The sequence below is a fragment of the Austrofundulus limnaeus genome, unplaced genomic scaffold (genome assembly GCF_001266775.1).
Source record: "Austrofundulus limnaeus strain Quisiro unplaced genomic scaffold, Austrofundulus_limnaeus-1.0 Scaffold213, whole genome shotgun sequence".
Classification (NCBI taxonomy): Eukaryota; Metazoa; Chordata; class Actinopteri; order Cyprinodontiformes; family Rivulidae; genus Austrofundulus; species Austrofundulus limnaeus.
Window position 1 is genome coordinate 494,513 of NW_013952615.1, and position 7,037 is coordinate 501,549.

General features: G+C 36.5%; 1 long non-coding RNA gene across 2 annotated transcripts in view; it reads right to left on the reverse strand.

Moving 5' to 3' along the window:
- LOC106525126 (uncharacterized) overlaps positions 1-1,182 on the reverse strand; it is a 218,929-nt gene extending 217,747 nt beyond the window's left edge. For both annotated transcript variants that reach the window (XR_001311079.1, XR_001311078.1), the window contains exon 1: positions 1,113-1,182. This is a non-coding gene — a long non-coding RNA (uncharacterized LOC106525126). The remainder of the gene's footprint in view (positions 1-1,112) is intronic.
- Positions 1,183-7,037: the final 5,855 nt, after the last annotated feature.

A 7,037-nucleotide genomic window follows, 5' to 3' on the forward strand; every position in this document is an offset into this window, starting at 1 on the left:
TACAATAATAAAGCCATAATACTACACGAATAAAGTCATAATACTACACGAATAAAGTCATAATACTACACGAATAAAGTCATAATACTACAAGAATAAAGTCATATTACAATAAAAAAGCCATAATACTACAAGAATAAAGTCATAATACTACAAGAATAAAGTCATAATACTACAAGAATAAAGTCATATTACAATAATAAAAGCCATAATACTACAAGAATAAAGTCATAAAACTACAAGAATAAAGTTGAAATACTAAGAGAATAAAGTCATAATTTCACCAGAATAAAGTTGTACAAAAATAGTCATAAAAATACGAGAATAAAGTCATATAATTACAGGAACTCCCAGACACAAAATAGTCTTACTAAAAAAGGTAAAACTTTCTCTTTTAACATCTATTATCAGTATCAGGACCTTGAAAGAGTATTTCTATTTTAAAATACATTATTCTTGCATTACTTTGACTTATCTCGTAATTTCAAGACTGTATTCTCAAAAATATATATATCTCTCTTATTCTGGCCCTAAATCTGCGTCATACATCCAATAATTACAGTCTGAGTTTTATTAAAATCTGTCCAAGAGGCTCGTAAATAGAAGTTTGACTCTGACAAATCTTACCAGTTGTAAACAAATAGTATGTGTTGGGAAGTAGCCTCAGCTACTACCACCAGACATCTAGGCTAACAACTCTAAAATTAAAAGTTAGTCATTTTTGTGTTTGATAATGTTTATTAGCTGTGACGGCCATGTTGAACAGGGCAGACTCTAGCAGTTCAATTCGATTCAATTAAAAAAAAAAAAACTTTAGAGACCCCCGAGGGAAGTTAGGGAACTATTTTGTGCAACTTCAATGGGTTTCATTAAACCCTGCTAATTTGTTCATGAGATATTTTGCTAACACACACACAGACACCCTGCAGCTGTGGTTGATAATAAGTGTTTCTCCTCACAGACACTAACCAAACGGCCACCCGGTGCAGCAGGTAAACCATTAGCACATGTTGGAGGTGTAGCTGTCCTTCCTGTTCTTTTCCCCAGCAGGTTCTGAGGGTCAACCAGGAGGGCACGCAAACACTGTCATCTCGCCTCGCGCCTTCACTAACCTGCACAAGTGCATCAAACGTCTCCTCTGTGATTACAGACTCTGACACGTCGACATGGCCGGCCAGCTGCTCTGCCACCTGTCAATGGAGGGAAAAAAATATTAATTGGAGTGATACAGAGGAGAGGATGAAAGGTGGGTGGGCCGGCTGACATAAAGGATGGGGGGTGAGGGGTTTAAAATACATAAAAAAAGGAAAGAAATAAGAATAAGAGGAAAGCAGAGACCTCATCAAATCCATAATAAAATCGCAGCATTCAGTGATTCTCTTTTGTAATCCCTGTAAAGAAAAAAAAAAGGGCTGCAGTCAAAAAATTGTGGACATTTTTATTAATTCCTGCGGGTCTCTTTAGATGGAGCTCACTTGGTATTCAGGGACATCATTACCAAAATCTACAAAAGCTCTTATCAGTTGTAACACTGCACAGCAGAGAATGTGTGTGTCTGAAGTGTGCGAGTGTGTGTTTGTGTCACAAGTCTTGGCAGCAATCTCTGCTTCACATCTTTTTGGCATCTGAGGAGAATGGGCAGTCCCGCTCTTCTGCTGTGTGTTTCTCTCTCTTTTTTTTTTGACATTTCCATTAGTGGAGATGAAAGCGAAAACAGGTAGCGGACAAGCTGGACCAGGTTGCATAAAGAGTCCAAACAAAAAGATTTGATTAGCTTCTTCTGATGGGGCCCGCGGAGGTACATGCACTCCAAAGTAAAGCAATTAAAAAAAAAACACACAAAAAATGTCAGCTCAAATCTGACTTTTTTCTAAAAACGTGATTGAGCTCACGTGTAGGCGAGAAGCTACCCCTCCTGGGAGTTTCAATGTCAGAACGTTCATTAAAGGGCTCAACGGGGCACAACTTTTATGAAGGGCTCCTGAATGCAGCTCACAGGGGTTCAGTCAGAACTGTTGCTCCACCAGGTGACTGCTGTTGACACCTGTGGCTCTGAACCACACAAAAAATTTTACGTAAAAATATTTGTTTCATTGTTCATGTTCAGAACTGCTGATAATGGCAGATGAAGCGAGAATAAAAAAGTTTCAAGTGGTTGTGTTGTTAAGGCTTTTGTCATTTGTAGAGATATGTTTTTAATATTAGGCCTGTCAAAAATCAAACGAGCTGGAATAGAGAAAATACCTATCAACCCATTTTCGCTCCCAACTCTTCACATACCGACGCTTGGTCGGGTACCGTCTACGTTCAGTTTTGGATGCGTCGGGTACCCCCCTCGTATCGGTTATTAACGAGATGAGACGAAGGAGGAGCACGTTGTCATATTTTTGAAAAGAGTAGGAAATGCTAACTGTCCCAGACCCAAATTTTTTCTATTAGCCATATACAGCCTATCCCTGAACTCAGTACCTAAAATTAACCATTAATCCTGATCCCTCATGTTAACCACAGACCCCCCAACCCAAAGACCCCTAAGTGGCGCAACCCTGAAAAGCCGCAGGCTTCAATGACTGATGCAAGGAGGGTACCCAACGCGTCAAAACTGGATGAAGACTGTACCTGACCAAGCATCAATAAGCTGACGAGTCGGGAGTGAGAACGCATCGAACCTACAGCAGGTCCCTTAGTTCTTCAAATATTCCCTTTAAGCTAATTTTGTTGTTTTATGATATTAATAATCTTACTATGTTGATATTTTGTTAATTTCTATCTATTTTTTGCTTCTGTTTAGTGTAGTCACGGTTGCTAGTTTTTTTCTACAAATACCATAGTGTGTCACATTTCGGGTTTTTTTCCCCCTCATCTATCCTTGTGTGGTATTTCATTTTTCTTTTAAGGGTAGCACCTTATCATGGGGTCTTCATGATTGTGATCCTTTCTCTGTGCTGGGGTCTAGTGCTGCACGACCTGGGGGGCACCTGTTCTCTTATGTTTGTTTATGTTTTTGTCTTCTTCTGAATGGCTGTTCTGAACTGTAATTTCATTGTGCTCTGTACAATGACAATAAAGGTTTATTCTATTCTATTCTATTCTATTCTATTCTATTATATTCTATCCTATTCTAAGCGAGTGGACACACACAGGGGTAAGGGCGGGAACAAAGCAGAAGGCTAAACCATCCAAATTTACACTCACTTTTTTTCGGTCTTTGTGGTCGATCAAAGACCTGGCCAACCTAGACCAGGTAGGCCAGGTCCTTTGAAGGACCTAGCCCCTGAATTTGGACACAAAATGTATTTAATGTCTAAAAAAAAAAGAATGATATGTCCCTGTTAATGATTCCACCCCTGGTACTCAGGTCAGGACTGCTTTTCCTGTTTTCTATTTGTTATATTTTGTTAACTTCAGAGCTGTCAGTTGAAACTGGACATGTTTGGTATCAACAGAAAAATCAAGATCTTGGCTAAAAGCTCAAACACACTTCAAATTCAACCAGATGAATCAAAAAGTAAACAAATTGTACAAAACGGCATTAATATAAATCTGTAAATACATCAAAGCAATTCTGTAAAAAATATTTGACTTTTTTAAAGCAAGACAAAGCAAAAACCACAATATGTTGTTAAGTGTGTTAAAATATTTTTTTACTTGATTTTGAGTGAATATGATCCAGATCAAGTCAAATATAATTTCTCATCATTTTATATAAAACATATGGTAACAAATAAAAGTTTGGATTATTAAAAAAGACATTTAAAAATAAGTCTTTTCAGGCAGGTACAAAAAAATAAATAACTTTTGCAAACAGAAAGATTTCTTAGCATTTATTGATGGAACTGACATGGTTCATCCTTTGCAGAATGACAAAACACTAAATGATTTTTTTAAACTGAGACCTCTGTAACTTTGCTGTAGTTTACTTTAGCAGCATGGATCTTTGCCCAGGTAACGTCCACATGTGGATTTGTTGCTTCCAATAGTTTTTAGCCTGATTAATTATGGCTTTAATTTGGTTATGTATTGTCTAACGCAAGAAATCTTCAGGCAGGAGGGGAAACTATTTCTGGTCTATCCTCACTATGTCTAACAGCAGCTGCTTCAATATTTACACTTCTGATGAAATCTCCAAAGTCTTAGCTTTATTTTAGTACCAAGACCATTTAAAGTTTGTAACTGTTGAGATACACTCATGGTATTTTGGGGAAAAAATCAAGAGAAGTCTTTGGGGATGAAGGGGTTAAACAGTAATTAAAAAGGATATAAATTAGTGAGGCCTCAGTGTTACTGTGCTACGCTCCCCACTGCAGCGACACGGCAAAATAAAAAAGAAAGGTTTGAACAATTACACCCGATCTGTGTATCCCTCAATTATAACGATGTATATCATAATTAGAAAAGGCTGCGGACCCCCTCCACGAAGCCCGACACCCCCGCGCCCACCTGGCCCCCGGTTCCCGAGCAGCAATTTAAACCCAGAAGCAGGTGGCGCCTAAGCTTCCTGTAATATTATCCAAACAAAATCAGCGTGCAGATTAAACACGGAGCTGTCTTGTCGGCTAACGCCACCAGGCAGGTTCGGATAAATGTGCTTTTTGCCGGCGTGCGACCGTAGGTGCGTGCTGGATCCGTGTCCAACGTTCAGCAGCTGTTCGTTCACACCGACACACACACACAAACACGTCGGTGCAGGAAAGGGATTATGGGTCAACGCATGTAAATGCCAGCAGTGTGTTCCCAGGTGGAAAGTAGTAATTAATTGTATCAGTTCAATTGATGAGAGGAGAGTGGCTGTGCAGCTTCACTGAGCAGGTGGTGGCAATCTCAACCTGGACTCCACTTTCTACAAATCTGGCATCTTTTCCAGGTTAGATGTGCACTAAAATCTGCTTTCTCAAAATAAATAGGTATTAAAAAACACACAAAAAAGAGAGAACGGCAGGTGGAATATCTTTATTTTAGCTAATCTCACGTTTTAACACTTATGTTAAGCAGAGCGGTTTAGGACCCTCACAATAATTTGATCCAGTCAATATAACCCCCTCACTAAAATTATATCATTTGCTGTAACACAGTAGAAACTAGAGAAATTGCATGTCCTGTGAAAATGCTAGTACTGCCTATTGCTGAAATCATTACCTGAAACCTGCTGAACTGGAGCTGAAAATGTTTAACAGCAAAACAGTTAATGCAAGTTCGATTTAAAAAAACTGAAATAAGCACAAATTAGCAGAAGAATAGCAGAAAGGAGCAGAAGAAAACTAAAATTAGCAAAAAAATTTAAAAAATGAGCTAAATGTAGCAGCCTTGAGTTGAAATTAGCACCCAGATGGTGTGTTGAAAATTTTTCAAATTAGCAAAAAAGAAAGAAAGAAAGAAAGAAAGAAAGAAAGAAAGAAAGAAAGAAAGAAAGAAAGAAAGAAAGAAAGAAAGAAATATACAAAAAATGAACAGTTGTTGTGAAAGCCAAACATTTGCAGAAAAACAGCAAAAATATAGAAACATAAAAAGCACAAGTTTGCTGAACTTAGCAGAAATAAGTTGGCTCCAAAAAATGCGTATTTAGCTTTAAAAAGCTAAATTTAGCTAATATCAGCTGAACATTAGCTACAAATGCAGCAAATAGCTGAATATAGAAAAAAGCAACTGTTAGAAGCACAAAAAAGCACAAAAAGTAGAAAATAGCAGAAAGAAGAATTATAGCTGAAATAAAAGAAAAAAGCTACAATTAGCAAAACAAGTGCTAAAATTAACAAAAGGAAGTTGCAAAGAGCAAATCCAGAACAAAAGATGTAATGTGCTGTAAAGATTTAGAAACATTTTGAAGGATTTTTAGGATGTTGAAAACAAATCCATTCATTTTCAATGAGAAAAATGTGTCCAAAAAAGTGACACAGCTAAAAATGAATACATAGCTGAAATACCAAAAGTCATAGCCGAAATGTCCTGAAGGAGCTGAACTTTTTACTATAAACTGTTAAAACAGCACAAAAATTGTGGAACGAGATACATGCCAAAAAAACATATGGAGGAAGTACATGGCCTCACAGTACATACTCTTGGAAAATTTACAAATGTAGGTACGTCACATAATACATCCTAAAAATGGAAAATGTCTGTTACTATTGGAAAAAATGAGGGGAAAATGTAAGATGAACACAAAAAGGAACAGAGTAAATACACATAAAACAGAAAAGTGAAAAAAATCACAGTGAAGGCATTATGATGTACAGGATTTTAGCCCCAAAATATCCCAGGGTTCCTACAGTTTAAAGAAAGTTAAATTTAAGAACTTTGAAGACTTTTTAATGCCATTGTGAAATAAAATTTAAGACCAATTTCATAATAAACACATGACAGAAAAATAAAAACTGGCAGAAACTTATGAATCAAAGTATTTTTAATTATAGCAGAAACATTCTTGGCAGTCAGTTTTAAACTTAATTTAATTTCATGAAATCCTCTAACGACCCAAACTTTGGAGTTTTAGGACTCACAGAGAGGTCTTAACCCCTATTTGCTGTAGATGAAACCTTAAAGTGCCTGTGACATCTATTTTTTGAAAGAAAAGTGAATGCATTTTTGGAAAGACAACATTATTAACATATTACAAAACAAATTTCACATTACTCAGGTGGACAGTTGAGATATTTGCATATTAAATAACAGGAAATGATGTCAAAGCGTCTGCATGTGAATATTAAAAAAAAAATTTACCAATTATTTTAATATTTGAGATTAATTACAATCATCCTATTTCCAATGTGTTAACACTTTAAGACTTCTGAAAGGTTGATTTAAGACATTTTAAGGCTAACTAAGGCCTTATTTTTGGATCGATGAATTCAATGACTTAAGACTTTTTAAGGATCTGCAGGAACCGTGTATCCTGAATCAATTTACAAAAGTAAATCATTCAATAAACAAATAAACAGGCAGAGATCATAACCCCCAATGATAGACCTAAAGTTACACCCTTGATATTAAGAATTGTTTTTTAAGCTTTTTCTCAAACATGATCTGAAACGATGAGGTTAAGG